At 38.7% G+C, this 19262-nt stretch overlaps 1 pseudogene across 1 annotated transcript in view; it reads left to right on the plus strand.

Moving 5' to 3' along the window:
• Window positions 1–1138: 1138 nt before the first annotated feature.
• The window catches only part of LOC147911561 (uncharacterized), a 76851-nt pseudogene continuing 58727 nt past the window's right edge, over window positions 1139–19262 (plus strand). Inside the window, exon 1 of the transcript XR_015550849.1 lies at window positions 1139–1401. The product of XR_015550849.1 is annotated as an uncharacterized LOC147911561 (transcript). The remainder of the gene's footprint in view (window positions 1402–19262) is intronic.

Below are 19262 nucleotides of genomic sequence, written 5' to 3' on the forward strand. Positions count from 1 at the left end.
AATTAAAGAAATCTACGGCGTTTCTTTATTTTGGTTTAGAGCTTCATTGGAAAAATTCAGGAAAACATTCATGAGTTGCTCCTTTCTCTCTAACACTCGGCTTTCCCTGCGCCCTCCCTCCACATCCTCTGACTCAGAGACTATTTGGAGAGGACACCTGTTTTAAATGGATCCACAGGAAATACCTATGTGGTCTTTTCATCATCTGACCCTGCATCTGGTTGGCTGAAATGCGATCGTGATAAAAAAAAAAATGCTGCCCACAGACTGATGCAACTTCAGCGTGACAACATTTACTGGAAGGCAGAGGGAATCCAGTTGATATTTATTTTCCTTCCATGAAGCCCTGGTATTGTAGTGTAGGAAAAAACAAATAAGTAAAAGGGCAAAACCCGTTTAACCCTCAAAAGATTAGTATCAAATTACACACTGGGTTTTACATCCAAACTCAGAATGATTTGTTTTTAAGCTGAATGTAATCTTGTAGCAGAAAGTTATCTGACACTCTTTCCTTTATAATCTTTCACGTATACACCTCTTGTCCAAAGTGCATAGCCTGTCTTGTTATATTATATACTGATATGATATTTATAAAGTTGCCGTGGAAAAGTGCAAGGCACTGGAATAGAATTTATAAGGGAATTTCATAGTGATTAATAGTAGTTTAACACTGAAAATTCAATTGGGTCCAAAATAAAGCAAGTCACTCGGGGGCACCGGGGCGCGGGCTTACACCCCAAGTTCACGCCTCCACCTCCCGTGGCCACAGAGCACCCCAGTTGGCCACAGGAGCCACCCTTGACCTCCGCTGCAATGCCCCGGCTGGAACGTTTGTCTACACTGGGGTCCCCTCCTTCAGTGCAGGTTTGCCGACCTCCCTCTCCGGGCCGCGTCGCTCTCCGCCCGACAGATGCCACCAGCCGCGGCCCCGGAGCTCGAGCGCGCTCGGAGGCCACCCACCCACCGCCGGGACGCCTAGGGGGCGCCCCCGGCCGGGTGTCCCGGGGCCCCGCGAACGCAGGAGCAGAATGACGGAGGTGACGAAAGAGCTGACGCCACGCCGCCCGGCCGCCAGTGGTGCCCGCAATCGCCCCGCCCGCGCAGGTCGCCGGGCGCCCGCGGTCGCGCCGTCCCCCGGGGGCGCCCCGCCGCAGCCCCCGCCCGCCCCGCCGGCCGCGCCCGGGTTCCCACGGCGCCCGCCCCCGCCCTGCGCTCCCGCCCGCCCTCGTCGCCGCCGCGCCCGCCCAGGCCTCTGGCGGACATGGCGCTTGTCCCCTGCCAGGTGCTGCGGTGGCGATCCTGCTGTCCTACTGCTCCATCCTGTGCAACTACAAGGCCATCGAAATGCCCTCGCATCAGACCTACGGAGGGAGCTGGAAATTCCTGACGTTCATTGATCTGGTAAGGCCGTCCCCGCCCCTCCCCCGTCCTCCGCGCACCCCGAGCCTGTGTGTGTTTGTGGGTGCGCGAGCACCTGCGCGCGCGCGCGCCTGCAGCATCCACCCCTGTCCTCGCCTCTTCCCCGGTGGTTGCGTCTGAAGCGGCCCCGCAGCAGCACCTTCTAAAGCGCCCGCCGTTACCTGGTGGCTGGGGCCCGAGTGGAGGTGGGGTGCGCCAGGTGGGGCTCTTTGGAGGGGAACACAGACCTGCTGCTAAGGTGACACGGCAAGATTCTCAACTTTGCAAGTGGATTGGACGACCTTGATCATGAGCGGCCTCAGACCCGTTCGCCCCCAAGGTGCTTTCCAGAGCACCCACCGTGGGATCCACTTGCAGCAACTGAAGGAAACTGGGCATTGTCGAATTACTTGGAGCTTCCTCTGAAAGGACCAAAATTCTCTTCCTAAAGAAGAGAAAGCACCTAATAAAGTGTTTTTTTCCATGTGTTTTTTTGCCCATTGTCAGTAATTTACTTACAACCTTTTACCCCAGAAACACTAGGGGAGAGAGATTTGCAAAATGCGTTTCCAGTGTGACTTTGCACTCTTCCTTCCCGTATAAAAGTCTGAAGCAGTTTGCATAAGCAGCTCCTCTTTTGCACAACTTGGTAACCTTGGCAGTTGGAGTTTGTTTGTTTGTTTGTTTTTTAAAGGCGTGTCCCCTTCTGGCACTAAAAGGGCCAGAGAATCAGAACAGAAGCATAAGGCCCAGTAATAACGTGGGGAGGAATCTAGGAACTTTAGGGTGAAAGATGACTAATTTAGACTGGGTCAAACATATACTAAGAGATGATAAAATAAGGGCAGAGAGTCAAAACAAGAGCAACTAATTCTAAGGACTAGAGAAAATGTAGAACCGATTCCTGGGATGCTAGAACTGTCCAAGATTACACATGAGGCTGGCTACTCAAGCAAGCTTATGATCTCTAATTGTTGATCCTCCATATTGATGAAGAGAACTTGAAACCTGTTTTAAGATATTGACAAAGGCTTAGGATGCCTCAGAGAAATGCAGAGAGTTTTTGTTTAGAAATACTGCCTTATATTTGTATCATGTTAGATACTTTCAGAGAGGAATTTAAGTTCTTTTTCCCAGCAGTCTCCCAACTGTGCACATACCCGGCTTCTCAGGGCAGAGAGTGTTTCAGCGGATTCAATTTCAGACCCTCAACTTCCATCCCGTTCTTGAAACTGATCTGCCTTTGAACATGGGTGATGCCTGCCAGTTCTCCTTTCTTCTTCCCTATTCATTCAAGGGCCAAGCACATGACAAGGCTCTGTGCTGTATTTATCTGTTCCTTTTAAGCACTCAGAAGGTAGATGGTTGCCACCAGGACTATCTTCATATTTGATTGAAAAACGAAGTCAGACTTGTTTTAACAGAAAGTCTTATTGGTTGACTGGCCTGTAAATGACAATTGGCTCTGCCAATTATGTTATATAGCAGACATTTTCCATAGATGAATGAGGGAAACCTGCAGCCCTGAGGTTCCAATAAATATGTATCAGAGCGTTAGAAATCATGTCCCTTTCTCAAATGTTTAAACTTATGTTAAAAATGTTTAGATGTTCTTTAAAAATATGTGCACAGATTTTCAGAGTTCTTTTAGGGGCCGTGTGAACAAAATTCCTCTTGGATGACTACCTTATACCATTCCTCAGTCAGATCTTGCTTAGAGCTGGCCCATTTGCGTGTTGCCAAGGAACAGTGCTGAGCTAGAATACTGATGGAGACTCCGCCAGAGCCACAGGAACTGTGAACAGTTCTCAGAAGCACCTCTGCATTAGGTACAGTTTTGGGGGAGCAGAGGACGGGGTCAACAGGTGAGAGGGGTAGGAGTTGAGGGTGTTGGTTAACCCATGAGATATGACTGCTTCTCACACTGGCATTGCTTACTGAGTGTTAAAAAACACCGCTGGGGCCAGCCCTGTGGCATAGCAGTTGAGTTCACACGCTCTGCTTCGGCTGCTTGGGGTTCGAAGGTTCGGATCCTGGGTGCAGACTGACGTGCCACTTATCAAGCCATGCTGTGGCGGCGTCCCATATAAAGTAGAGGAAGATGGGCACGGATGTTAGCCCAGGGCCAATCTTACTCAGCAAAAAGAGGAGGATTGGCAGTGGGTGTTAGCTCAGGGCTGATCTTCCTTATTTAAAAAAAATGACTCACAAGAAACCATTCCCTCTCCTAACCTTTGAGTGACATGAAACTGTAGCAGAGCCAACTTGGTTCTACTTAAAACTGTCATGCAGTTTATATTTATATAGCATTTGATGATTGGACTTGCCTATTTTAAGTTACACTAATCACGGCAAATATGCTTTTGTCTATCAGAATTCAGGCAGGCCATAAATTCAAATTTGAAACTTTTACTTTGTTTCATATTTCGATTCAGTCTGTATGGAGCCTTCAGCCAATCATTCAAACTTTTTACTCTCTGTGGCCTCTGATTGAAATATAATAATTATCTTTAATCAAGACTTCCTGTGAGAATGTCTAGAATATAGTCATAAACACAGTGTCTAGAATATAGTCATAAAAACACTCATGCGAAGTGTTACTCTCTTTATTATTAGAGATTTAAAGTCTTCAGAGCTTAAACATTGGACAGCTGTTAAAACAACCAACCTGTCAATCTTTAGTAATGGCAGGAAAAGATTTGGCTACTAGAATTTACCCATTTCACTTTCATTTTTTGTGTGTTTAAAAAAAAACCGAATAAACTTTCTTACTTTGTGCCCTGGACAATTTTAATGATTCTAAGCTCACTAGAGCAATTTTGGAAGATGATTTACCTTCTCTAAACTTTAACGAGAAGGCCCTTTTTCTAACCAGCTTGGATTGCAGTGTCAGGACATTTATCCTGGTGGCCACAGTCTGATTCTATGTTCCATGGCCTCAGTTTACTGGAACGTAAATCGGGAAGCTCAGGCTACGTGTATCTGGGAGCAGATGGTTATGTGGCAGTGGCCATTCCAGCTGTATCCGTATCTTTCTTTGAGTATGTGAGTCATCTTGATAGAATCAGAGCTCATGGTTAAAAACTGAAATGCAAGTTATTGCTATCAGTAATCGTATATTGTTATTCCCCAAGAGCTTCAAGATAACTAAAGTGCTTTAGGAAAATTTAAGTTATTAAATGGAAATGGACCACTGTCTTGGCATAGTAGGCAGAATAATGAGCCCCCAAAGATGTCTCCATCCTAATCCCCAGAAACTGTGAATATGTTAAGTTACATGGCAAAGGGGAATTAAGGTTGCTAGTCAGCTGACTTTAAAATAGGGAGGTTATCCCAGATTATCCATGGTGGACCCAGTGTAATCACAAGGGTTCTTGAAAATGGAGGGAGGCAGAAGAGAAGGGTCAGATGGAAGAAGATGTGACTGTGGAAGAAAATCACAGAGAGATGTAACATTGCTGGCTTTGAAGATGGAAGAATGGGCCAAGATCCAAGGAATGTGGGAGGTGTCTAGCAGCTGGAAAGGCCAAAGAAATAAATTCTCCCCTAGAGCCTCCAGAAGGAACACAGACCTGCTGACACCTTGATTTTAGCCCAGTGAGAACCATTCTGGACTTCTGACCTCCGGAAGTGTAAAATAACAAATGCCTGTAGTTTAAGCCACTAAATTTATGGTAATTTGTTACAGCAGCAATAGAAAACTAGTACACTTGGCTCTCAATCCTCTGACCCAGAAGAAAAACTTAAATGTTGTTGTGCTTATGTAGTGATTCAGCTAGTTCTTTATGTATGTTAGATAACTGGTTAATTTTAGCTTTCACCAAAATACAGGTTTTTGCCTACTGAATCCATGAAGCTATGCAGAGAAGACATACATATAACAATGGACAATATGAGAATCTATAAAAATTGACCAACATTGGGAAAACTAGGTCTTCGCTTTACTGGGAAGTATTTTAGAAATTATCATTATGCGACATGTCATGCCGAGAGAAGGAATACTCTTAACTGGAAATAACCTGGAAAGAAAGAAAATTTAAACTACCTGATATCCAAGTGTTTCCTTAACCAGTATCACAGCTGATGAATCTTCTTCAGATGATGCAGATTCATTCACTTATTCACTCATTAAAGGATACTTGCCCCCAAAGATAATAAAAATGGGGAATCAGAATAAAATGAGCATAAATAAATTAAAAGAAAAAGGCAACTCTAGTTTGAGGCCTCAGTGTAAGGCTGGAGTATGATGGGTGTTTAGTAGACATTTGAATAAATGGAAACTTTCCCTTTCCAAATTTTCAGTGAGTATTCTTTTCTTGTCCTATTTCCTTCTCAAACATTCAAAATAATAGGGCTTTTTGAAACATACAACTAGAACTTTATTCAGATGTATATGGTAGACTGTCTGATTGATACATGAGTCAGAATCAACTTCTTTGGAAAACGTGAACTGGACATTCATTATTAAAAATTAATTTTGATGCTGGGTTTGGAATATTTTGATTTGCAAAGATTGAAACAAACATCTGGCTATCTCATTTGCTGTAGTTTGTGGTACTCACCATTTTGAGAGTTATCATCTCGAAAGGCTCCATTTTACTCTTTATTCCTCCTGTACTGACTTGTCATTCATGCATGGGCGGAAGATTGCTCAGGGCCTGCCTCCTCAAAGTGTGGTCTGAGGACCAGCAGGATGGACCTTATCTGGGAGCCTGCTAGAAATGTGGAAGCTCGGGCTCCATCCCAGACCTTCTGAATCGGAATCTACACTTTAAGAAGACCTCTAGGTGATTTCTTTGCACATTCTGGTTTGATAAATGCAACTCTGGGACACACTGCTTTTGTTTTGTAAGTTAACATGGAATGTCTTGTAGGACACAGCTTTGATATATTAATTCTGCCTTTAACACATATTTAAACATATTTCAAAACATATTTAAGGTGACTCTTACTGTGACATAATTAAAAACGTGTTGTAAAAAATTACAACTTTAAAATAAAAGGAAGAGAAAAATATGTATTAGGCACCAGGGATAGATTATTTATTGCAATTGAGAAACAAATTTAGCTACTCTTCAGTGCAGCCAAGGCGAAAAAGAATACACGTTTGATTGCATTGTCTGTAGTGTTGGAATAAAGGAACCATAACAATTTATCAGGAAACATACAGTTCTTTCCAAGCACTGACTTTTCAAGGTTATTTATCACTCAGATTGTCATATAAAGGACATCGAGTAGCGTAGTAAGTAATGCTTTTGATTGTTTTTTTAGCAGAATATGGTATAGAAATATTCTTACACTTGATGTTTCTTATATCTGATTTTTATGACAGCCAAAGGTATGGTCCTATATTTTGACTGGTTGAAGGCATTTTTGTAGAGGTTTAAAGTAATATAATCTAAGTATTTATTTTTGTTATCTAAATCCGTATTGCAAAAGAATTTAAGAAAATCACAGAGGGAGCAAGATAAATAAGGGCTCAGATGTGGAAAAGCTTGGGGTGTTCAAAGAGCAGGAAATCATCAAGTATACCTGGAGGACACATTTTTGCTTTTAGACATGTTAAGAATTTTTGACCTTTAAAAAAGTGTGAAAAAGGCAAAACAAACTGCATAAGTATCCTAAATAATGCATTTGGTCTCGTATTTACTTATAGACTTATAAAATATTCTTGACTCTAGTTCATGGCTTAATTTTAAATAGGAAATGAAATATCTTGAGAAGAGATTCTGTATATTATTATGTAACTATGGTACTTAGCTTGCCAGTCAAAACCACAGAGTGCCATGCGAAGGCCAGTAATTCATTGAGTACTCAGTGAACAAAGTTAGGTGGGTGTTTTATTTTTTTTTTGGATATTATACAAAGAGGGTGAAACTGCACATTTTTTTTCGGTAGAATCAGACTTGACCCTGACATGTGCACATAAACTTTAGGGATTATATAATGCTGTTTCCTAACCTAGGGGAAGAATTGCGAGTATAATACGTTGCGTAGAATCTTCTTCACCTTCTTTGAAAGTGTTTCTTTTGGATCAGACATAAAACAGGGGCCTGGGTTTTTCAGCGTGGGGGAAATAGCTGGTGATATAATTGCCCATTCTCTTTCTTAGTTGCAACTGTTTTTTAAATTACAGAAAGTCATCTGACCACTCGTTGAGGTCACTTCTTTTCCCATCCCCATCGTCCCCCGCGTCTGGTATAACATTTAGCAAAATTGGTAGCTGCTCTTGAGGGTTTTCATTTGTTTCTCTGTGTTCTCCTGAAATGTCATGTGTTTCTGTGGAACCGTGAACGATAGTACAATTTTCTGTCTTGAATCAGACATGCCTGTGATCCAAAGCATGCTTGGAAAAATCTTTCTGCTTAGGATTCCATAACAACAGAGCTTTCTTTTGTGTCTAGAAGCCTGTGGCTAGACAGTTACAGGGCCCATTTCTCACCTGCAGGTTAGTCCTGCCCTGTGAGCACAGAGTTCTCTTTGAATGTGAGAGACTCCTTGATCAGACCCACTGTGGAGGGGAGCAAGATACAGGATGTGGCTTCCATAGGCCTGATCAACACAGGCTAATCAAGCACAACCAGAGAAATTGCTTGAATTTGCAAAATGGCAAGAACACTGTCATTTTGAATCTTGAGAATTTGGGATGTGTTCATTACAATGCTTTAGGAGCATGGAATTCTAAAAAGTCAGTTAGGCAATGGCCTACCCTCTTCATACTGACTTATATTTAGACCTGTCAGGCTGTGTTAATTTAATTTCAAAAGCGATACATAGAATTATAGAAAATTTGTACAATATAGGAAACCATAGGAAAGAAAATATATTCCATCTTGATTATCTCTAATTTTCTGTGCATCTTAGCATTTTAGTGCTTGAAGATTGTATTCATTTCAGAACTTTATACACACACAGAAACGCAGAGAGAGAGTCAGACTTCAGATATATATGTGTATGTGTATATATGTGTGTGTACATATATAGTCAGATTTCAGAAAAATCATATTCTATATAAAAATTAGTTTTAAATTACAGAGAAAAATATTTATCACTCATAGACACCAACGTTAGTATTTTGATATTTGCCTTTTGAGCCATATATATACTTTTATTGAAAACAAAGTTTCCATATATACATATGGTTTGTATAAATTTATTTTTTAGTTAACATACACCAGAATTTACTCTTTTTGGTGTACAGTTCTATGAGTTTTGACAGATGCATAGAACCATGTGGCCGCCACCACAATCACCTAAAAATGTTTTTTCGTGCTGCCCTTTTATAGTCAAACCCTCCCATGCATCTCAACAACCACAGATCTGTTCTCTATCCCTATAGTTTTGCCTTTTCTAGAAAAATATATGAGGCATAGAGTATGTAGCCTCTGGGTCTGGCTCTTTTCACTTAGCATAATGCATTTCAGATGCCTCCATGTTTTTGTGTGTACTGGTAGTTGTTCCATTTAATTGCTGAGTTGTATTCCAAGGCATTAATGTACCACTTTGTTGATCCAATCATAAGTTGAAGGGCATTTGAGTTTTTTCTAGTTTGGGTGATTATGAAAAAACCTGCTATAAACATTTGCATACAAGTTTTTGTATGATCGTGTGTTTTTGTTTTTATTGAGTTTGTACGTAGGAGATGGATTGCTTGGTTATATGGCAAGTAACTGTTTAACTTGGTAAGAAACCGCCAAACTGTTTCCCAGAGTGGAGGTGCCCTGTTGCATTGCCATCGGCAATGTACGAGGGTTCCAGTTGCTCTGCGTCCTCGTCAGTGCGTGGTGGTGTCAATTTTTCTTCTATTTTAGCTATTCTAATAGGTGTGTAGTGGTATCTCATTGTGGTTTTAATTTGCATTTCCCTCATGACTAATGATGTCAAATATCTTTTCCTGTGCATTGTTACTGTACAAATATCTTCTTTGCAAAGTGTTCATATCTTTTGCCCATTTAAAAAAAATAGGTTTTCTTATTGTTAAGCTTTGAAAGTTGTTGTGTATATCAAATAAAAGTTCTTTACCAAATATGTGATGTACAGACATTTTCTTCCTGTTCGTGGTGTATCTTTGAATTTTATTAGTAGTGTCTTTTGTAGAGCAAAGTTTATCATTTTGATGACATCCAATTAATTAATTTTTTTATTTTATGGAACATGCTTTTGATGTTTCTCTGAGAACTTTTTACCTAACCCGAGGTCACAAAGAGTTTCTTCTCTACTTCCTTCTAGAAGTTTTGTAGTTTTAGGTTTTACATTTAGGCCTGTGATCCGTTTCCAAGTTAGTTTTTTGGATAAGGTGTGAGGTTAGTGTAGAGTTGAGTCCTATTTTTTTTTTTTTTTTTTTAGCATATGGATGTACAGTTGTCCCAGTACCGTTTCTTGCAAAGACTATCCTTTGCCATTGAATTTCCTTCGCACTTTTGTCAAAAATCAGTTGGCTACGTTGAGGGTCTATTTCTGAACTGTATTCTGTTCCACTGATGTGTCTGTCTGTTCACAAGTACCACACTGTGTTGATTATCCCAGCTTTACCATAAGTCTTGAAAGCAGGTAGTGTGAGTCCTCCAACTTTGTTCTTTTTCAAAATTTGTTTAGGCTATTCTAATTACTTTGCCTCTTTAAATTTTATAATACTTTTGTCAATATCTATAAATAATCCTACTGGGATTTTTGAGTGGGATTTCGTTGAATCTATAGAACAACTTGAGGAAAATTGACGTCTTAACAATATTTACTCTCCCAATCCATGAACATGATATATCTCTCCATTTACATAGATCTTTGATTTATTTCATCAGTGTTTTATAGTTTTCAGTGTATGGTTCCCGTACATATTTTGTTAGATTTATACTTGTGTTGTATTTTTATTAGTGCTATTATAGATGGTACTTTTAAAAATGAGCGTTTTATTAAATCTATTATATTTAATTGACATTTTTATTGAGATAATTGTAGATTCATATCAGTTGGAAGAAATAATAGAGAGAGACCTGGGTAGGCTTTACTCAGTTTCCCCCAATGGTAACATCTTGCACAACTGTAGTGTAATACCAGAATAATGATATTGAAACAGTCAAGATACAGAACAGTTACTCTACCACAAGGATACCTCGTGTAGCCTTCTTATTGCCACCCCTACTTTCTCCTTTCATCTTATCCCTGATCCCTGGCAACATTAATTTGTTCTCTATTTCTATGTTTTTGTCGTTGCAATAATATTATATAAATGGAATCATATATGTGACTATTGGGGATTGGCTCTTTTCACTCAGAATAATTCCTCGGAGAGTCATCCAAGTTGTTACGTGTGTCAATGGTTTGTTCCGTTTTATTGCTGAGTGGTATTTCATGATATGGATGCTCCACAATTTGTTTAAGCAGACACTCACTTAAGGACATCTGGATTGTTTCCAGTGTTGGGCAATTGTTAATAAAGCTACTATACACATTCATGCATAGGTTTTTGTGTGAACATAAGTTTTCATTTCTCTGGCATAAATATCCAAGAGGGCAATTGTTGGGTCGTATGGTAGTTGCAATTTTAGTTTTAAAAGAAACTGCCAAACTGTTTTCCAGAGTGGCTGAATCGTTTTACATTTCCACCAGCAATGTGTGAGTGATACAGTCTCTCCTCATTCTTGCCAGTTATTTGACATTGTTAGTATTTTTAATTTTAGCCATTTTGATTGGGGTGTAGTGATACCTCATTGTGGTTGTAATCTGCATTTCTCAAATGGCTAATAATGTTCAACATCTTTTCATGTGTTTGCTTGCTGTCTGTATATCCTTGCAGTGAAACATATGGTCTGGTTTTGTTAAATTTTACTCTCTGGTTGTTTATTGCTAGTATATAGAGATTCATTTGATTTTTGCATATTACCTTATATCCTGTGTTTGCTGAACTCACTTATTCATTCTAAGAGCTTTGCTATAGATTCCATGAGATTCTCTTTTTTTCTATGTAAACAATCATGTCATCTGCTAGTAGAGATAGTTTTCTTCCTTTCCAATCATCATGGCTTTTATTTATTTTTCGTGTTTTATTGCATTGGCTAAGACTTCCAGTACAATATTGAGTAGAAATGCTGAGAGTGTATATCCTTACCTTATTTCTTTTTTAGGAGGAAAATAGGCTTTGCAATTAAGTAGGATGTTAGCTATAGATTTTTTTGCTCATATTGTTTATCAGTTTGAGCACATTTCCTTCTATTCCTAGTTTGCTGAGAGGCTTTTAAAAAAATATCATAAATGGATGTTGAATTTTGTCATATAATTTAATTGCATCTATTGATTTGTTCATATGGCTTTTATTTTTTTTCCTGTTAATATGGTGAATTACATTGATTTTTGAATATTGAATGTGTCTTATATTCGCAGGGTGAATGCACTTGGTTGTGATATATTGTCCTTTTTATATGTTGCTGGATTTGATTTGCCAATATTTTGTTGATTTTGCCTCTCTGTTTATGAGGAATATTTGTCTGTAGTTGTTTTTTTTTTTTGTTTTGGCTGAGGAAGAGTCACCCTGAGCTAACATCTGTTGCCAATCTTTCTCTTTTTGCTTAGGGAAGATTTGCCCTGAGCTAACATCTGTGCCAATCTTCCTCTATTTTGTATGTGGGTTACCATCACAGCATGGCTGCTGATGAGTGGTGTAGGTCCATGCCCAGGAACAGAACCCAGGCCGCCGAAGCAGAGCGTACTAAACTTAACCACTAGGCCATGGGACAGGCCCCTGTCTGTAGTTTTTTTCCTTCTTCTTTGTCTGACTTTGATATTAGTGTGATGCTAGCTTTGGTCCTCCTCAGTGTTCTGGAAGAGATTGAGTGGAATTGGTATTACTTCTTCCTGAAATTTTTGATAGAATTTACCAGCAAAAAACACTGGGCCTGGAATTTTCTTTGTTGGAAAGTCACAACCACAAATTCAGTTTGATTGATTTCAAGATGCAAGACTATTCAAGGTATCTATTTCTTTTTCACTGAGATTTGGTCGTTTATGTCTTTCATGGAATTGGCCCATTTCATCTTAAGTTCAGCATTCTCTTCTTACCTTTCTTTACTGTCTGTAGGACCTGTAGTGATAACCACATTTCTTTCCTGATATAGGTAATTTGTATCTTATCTCTTTTTTCTTCATCAGTCTGGCTAATCATTTCTCAATTTTATTGATTTTTTTCAAAGATTAGCTTTTGGTTTCATTGCTTTTTCCTGTTATTTTCTGTTTTCAATTTCATTCATTTCTGTTTTTAACCTCTTTTATTTTTATCCTTCTGTTTGTTTTGGGTTTAGTTTGTTCTTCTTTTACTAGTTTCTTAATGTGGAAGCTTAGGCTGTTCATTTATTAATTTGAGCCCTCTGTTCTTCCCTATATAGGCATTTAATTGCTAAGTACTGCTTTAGTTGCATCTCACAAATTTTAATACATTTTATTTCCATTGTCATTCACTTCAAAGTATTTTTTTATTCTCTTTGAGTTTTCCTAATTTTAAAACAATTTATTAAGACTTTGTTTTTTAGAGCAATTTTAAGTTCACAGCAAAATTGAGGGAAAGGCACAGAGATTTCCCATATACCCCCTGCCCCCACAAGAGTCTTTCTATTTCACAGTGGGTTATTTAGACATGTGTTGTGTAATTTACACATTTTTGAATATATCTCAGATATCTTTCTGTTATTTCCTTCTAGTTTAACTCCATTATAATCAGAGACCATTCTTTGCATGATTTCAATTCTTTTAAAGTTGTTAAGTTTGATTTTATGGCCCAGAATATGGACTATCATGTTGAATATTCCATGTGCACTTGAAAAAAAATGTATTGTTCTATTGTTGGGTGGATTGTTCCTTAAATGTCAATTACATAAAGTTGGTGAATGGTGTTGGTCAGATCTTCTATGTCCTTGCTGATTTTCTGTCTACTTACTGTCTCATTAACTGAGAGAGGAACATTGAAGTCTCTAAGTACAATTGCATGTTTCTGCCCATCTTCCTCTACCTTACGTATGGGATGCCTGCTGTAGTGTGGCTTGATAAGTGGTACGTTTGTCTGCACCCGGGATCCAAACCCATGAACTCCGGGCCGCCAAAGTGGAGTGTGTGAACTTAACTACTACACCACTGGGCTGGCCCCCAGCTTTCTTTTGATTAGTGTTTAAATGGTATACCTTTTTCCATCTTTTTACTTTTATCTTATCTATATTGATATATTTAGAGTGGGTTTCTTATAGACAACATATAGTTGAGTCTTATTTTTTTAATTTAATTTGGTCATCTCTATCCTTTAGTAGACATCATGTGCATTTAACTTAATTATTGATGTGGTTGGATTTATGTCTGCCGTTTATTACTTGTCTTCTTTTTGTTACCTTTTTTTGTTTCCTTGTTCCCTGTCTCCTGCTTTCTTCTGGATTATTTGAATTTTTTTTAGTATTTAATTTTAATTTAACTATTGGCTACTTGGATATATTTCTTTGTATTATTATTCCTTATGGAGGAATGTTCAAGAGCTGTCTTGAAGGCCTTGCCTGATCATTCCAACACCTGGTCCATCTTGGAGTTGGCATTTGTTGATTGTCTGTTTCTTTGAATATTGGTCCAATTTTCCTGGCTCTTTGTATGTCAAGTTATTTTGGCTTGTGCCCTCTGGGTCTGGTTAAAGTCCTTTGGAGAACGTTGACTTGTTTGTCTGTTTGATTGCTTAGGAGGCAATCAACCAGGTTAGGTTCAAACCTTGTATTTTCGTCCATGGTAGTTCTAATGTCAGCTTAATTGTTCAAGATCTTGCCATGCCTTTTGGATCTTACTGGAGCTTACATCACTCAGTTCTTAGTCTGGGCAATGGTTCATGTGGTAGCTCAGGTCTTGCCACCTCTGCTATGCTTCTCTGGGTTTGTTCTGTGGAGGTCCAGGAGTTCTGTTAGTTCATACACAGAATTAGGAGTTGCCCTTTTCCAGGTCTCCATGGTTTGTCCCATGCTCTCCAACTCTCAGATGCTCCTTTTCTTGGTTCCTCTGGCTAGAAAGATGGAGTCCTCTCAGAATTGTAGCCTCCCATGCTGTCATGCAGTCCTACACAATTGGGGCTACCTTCACAATGAGGCAACAAAAAAAAAAACTCATACTCCCTCCACACTCTTCATACAACAGGGCCTCCTTTTTCCCTGTTCCTCCCGGCTAGAGAGATGGGTTTTCCTTGGAGTTTCAGATACTTGTGCTATTGCCAGTGCAACTCTGTAACTGGGCCTGGCCTCAGAGCAAGGCTGGGAGAGAAATAAAAAGGAAAAAAGGATCTGCTTCACAATCTCCAGCACGTAACTGTCTTTTTCCCAGTCCTGTGTCTGGAAAGAAGGTGTTTCTCCTGGAGTTTTTGTTGTCAGTGATTGCTGCACAATTCCAGGATTCAGTTCATCCTCAGGTCAAATCTAGGGAGAAAAGGAAAATTAAAACGCATGAACCTCACCCTTTATGGATCCTTATTCAAGTTTTCACTTTAGTTCCCGATCCACTTGCTAAGCATACTTTTCCAAGTCCCTGGGTAGTTGCCTTTTGTATTCTGTTCAGAGTTTTTAGTTGTAATCAGTGGGAATGATGGTCTGTAGACAGCTTTCTCCAACTTGGCTGGCACCGGGAGTAGCTTACATGTAATTTTAATGCCTGTTTTCTTTCCATCTAGAATATTTTGTAAACATTTTTCCATGCTACTATACATTCTTCCATAATGTCATTTTTAAAGACTAGATATTCCTTCATGTGGGTGTTTATGTTGATTGTGTTAGTGAACATATGAATACATAAATCTCCACACACATCTGTGATTATTTTCTTAGGATAAATTCTTAGAGATGGAATTACTATACTAAGTCTTTAAGAGAGTATCTTAACTTTAAATCAATCAATTTACACTTCTTCCAATATTTAGAGTACTTATTTCTCTGTATCCCTGCTAACACTGTGAATAGAAAAATAATTCCAATGATCACTCAAGGTTCTTTGACTTCAAAATTTCCTGTCCAGGAAATGCCCTGCAAATATTTCATCACATATCTCATAAATGTAAGTGACTAACTGTCTTTCATGCTGTGCTTATAAAACCCAGTGATATTAGGCACACTTAGTTTGGGCTCATAACTCCTTGAGCCAAGCATAAATCTTTAAGTGCCTAGAGCATCCTAATTAGGATAGAATTGACATGGCTGAAGTGAGCAAGAATACTTTTCTATGCACAGTAATCATGGGTTTACTTGTGCATTCCGTTCATCTTGCATTAAAATTGTACTTTAGCTGAGTCATTTATTAGATCCAATTTGAAAAGTCAACATTAGGAGTCTGAGGAAAGTGTGTTTGCTATAACATTACATGTCTTTTTCTTTGTAATTACACTTAACACATCTTTGCTATTTTTAAAAAAGACATATGAACATTAAGAATGCATATAGCATGGGAAAATATTGTCTTCTAAAATAGCAAGGCATATGTTCTATCTCAGAATAAATCATTTCTGTGTCAGCCCAGGTCCTGGCAGAGAAGAGAGATGGCACACTTAAATTGGGTGATTTGAGTGAGTTTGGTGAAGGAATGATTTATAAGGGTGGACAGGTGTGGAGAACTCTCAAAATACAATACAAAACTTGTGGGCTGGGCTAGTAACAGGAGCAGGTTACCACTGCTAGGCCTGAGCAGCGACCTTGGTGCTCATCCAGCACGTAGGGACCCTTCAGGGACTGAGCGAGCAAAACAAACACCCCAGGTTTCCTTTCCTTCCTCTGTCTGATTTCCTGCCAGTGCTCCTTACTGGTTAAACCCTACAGGAAGTCAGAGGGTCAAAAAGCCTCTTCACGCAGTGCACAAAGATCTACCAAAGTGAAGATGGAAAAATTATTGAATTTAAATCCCTTACCACAAATACGTTCAGACGTCTCTGGCTAATTTGAAACCATTTGCATATGATGAAGGAACATTTCTATTTCACAAAGTATTGATTTATAGTTGAATATATAAAATGATAATTCTTAACATGGGACTTTTTAGCATAATATACTGTCAATTTATTGGAGAATTATATACAACATTTATATACTTATTAAATAGAGGCTTTATAGCATAAGAGGTGAGCACTTGGGTTCAGGAGTCAGATTGAATTTGAATCTCAGCCTTTCCATCTACCAATTATTTGACTCTGGACAAATTTATTACCTTCTCTAAGGCCTAATGTTGTTGTTGTTTTTCATTTTTTAAATGGGAATAAAAATAGTACATATCTCACAGAGTTGTGAGGATTAGATGAGATAATGTATGTTGACCTCATAACCCAATGCCTAGCATTTATCAAGTACTTAATAAATGTTATCTATTATTATTCTAATTGTTACATATATACCTGTGACCAGGGACAAGAACCATGATTTGAAAAGAGTGTGGTCATTTTACGATAAAACTAATTGCTTAATTAAGTATAATGTTCAGAAAGGATAGAGAGTTCAGTGATTAAGTGCACAGGCTCTGGCGTAAAATCTCCTGGGTTTTCAGCCTAGTCCTGCATCTGACTCTTTCCTTGGACAAGCCTCATATCTGCTCTGTGCCTTAGTTTCTTTATCTGAAACTTGGGGATGGTAGAAATATATATATGTATATTTCCATTTATATATATATAAATGGAAAGGATGAAAATTCACAATAATGTCAAAAATTTGGAATTTATAGCCAACCTCATTCCAGAATCTGAGAGGATAGATCCATGAAAGCCAGGGCTAGTGAAATTGTTTTCAAATATGTAATTGATAGCCCCCCCATATCCGATGGTCTAAAATCTGAAAAGATGGCGCTGACGCTCCTTTCCTGTTTCTGATTCAGGGATAAGGTATCTGGAAAGACTTCTTTTTTATTTCAGGAGGATACACCTGGCAGGCAGCCAAAGTGTTGCCTGATCCGGGTCTGTAAAACCCAGAAAACCACAGAGCGGGAAGGAAGTAGGAAAAGGACTAACACAAGTGCATTGCATCCTGGGAGATGTAACATACACAAAGAAGGTGCTGTAGGTTCCTGCTAATCAGAAGAGAACTTCAGGAGGAGTGTACTCTGGGATTTACAGTTTCATTTTCATGTACTCCATTACTTCAGAGTGACAGAGAATTAACCCGTGGGTGGGGGAAAACGACTTCCCAATAGAGCACAGGCTCATTACATGGAAGTTTACAGAATACTACTAAAATTGTGCAAGAACTATACATTTAAACTATTATTCAGCCACAGCTCTGGGACTAAAAGAGCACTGAAGCAAAAGAGTCACCCCCAGATCAATCTACATATCCTCTCTGTTGGAAAATACTAGTCTTAGACAAATCTTTTCTTGTTCCAGGCTGAAGAAATAGAAAAAAATAAAAAAACAACTGTATGCAACCCTTGAAAATTATTGCATAACAAAGGCAATGAAATATTATCCTGAAAAGCCACCAGAAGAGCACACTAATGAAAATTATGTACAGTTGAAAACCAAAAAATTTTAGAAAACTGTTCAAAATCCTCAACAGAATGAAAAAGAACCTGGCATCCAAGAAATAGAGTATAAAGTCATTAAGTGGAGAGTAGAGAAACGGAAGGGTAACAGGATGCGATGAAAAGGGGGGTGGGTGAGATAAGGGTAATTGCAAGACTCTAAAAAATGCAGCGGCAAAATTAAAATCGACAATGGGGCCAGTAAAAAATAAAACTGATACTGTGGAAAATCAGATCAGTATGGCAGAGAACAAGGTAAAGAAATCCTCCCAGAATTCAAAAGAAAAGGAAAAAGAAATTAAAATAATGAAAGTGAAGCCTTGAGGTAAAGAGAATGGAGATTTGATAACAATTATTGATTGTTTCTGAAACATAAACCACAGTAGTAAGAACAGAAATAATAATCAAAACAAAATTGAAAAAAATTCCCACTGCTGGGGGGAGAAAAGCGCCCAAGTACAGTCATGCGCAGCATAACGACATTTTGGTCAACGGACCACATATATGATGGTGGTCCCATAAGATTAGCACCATATAGCCTAGGTGTGTAGTAGGCCATACCAGCTAGGTTTGTGTAAGTACACTCTATGATGTTCACATAATGACAAAATCGCCTAAGGATGCATTTCTCAGAATGTATCCCCGTCGTTAAGTGACACATGATTGTATATGGATTGAAAAGGTTCCTTGTCTCTTAGGCAAAATAAATAAGAAATGATACACACCTGGACTCATCCTGGCAAAGGTTGTGATTTGAAATAATTATTAACCATCATGTAAGCCTCCATGCATGAAGAATGAAACAAAACATAAATAGAGCACTCAAACAAATTACCTGCTAAGGAGCAAAAATGACAGTACTCTGAGTCATCTAAGTTTAGTATCTATCATTTAGACTCCAAACCAAAGTAACAGAGCAATACCTACAGAATTTTGAGGAGAAAAATGATGTGATCTAAAATTTTATACCCAACCAAGTTATCTTTTTGAGTTCAGGTAATTGACATATATATCAGTTACATAAGGTTTCAGAAAATCCCACCACTATTTACCTCTTCTTGTTTTTTTTTATTCTATTTATTACTGCCTTTTTACTGAAGAATCAGAGAGGAATTAAAATGTAGAATTCAAGCATGAAATAGAGATAGTATAAAACTTGTGTTGTCTCTGAAACTGATGGATTATAGAGTTAAGTCTAAGGAATCTATTAGGTTTTTTTCAGGTTACAAGGAATAGTGGTACAATTAAAAACTAAAATGTCGGTAAGGCAGACTACTGGTTGGAAATCTAGCTGAGTTAGTGAGGTTTGCATTTTATGTATTTTTAATGCAGTTTTCCTGCTTAAAGTTACACAGAACTATCTGGCCAAATAT

Source organism: Ceratotherium simum, unplaced genomic scaffold (assembly GCF_057802395.1).
Source record: "Ceratotherium simum simum isolate JZ-2026a unplaced genomic scaffold, ASM5780239v1 HiC_scaffold_43, whole genome shotgun sequence".
Lineage (NCBI taxonomy): Eukaryota > Metazoa > Chordata > Mammalia > Perissodactyla > Rhinocerotidae > Ceratotherium > Ceratotherium simum.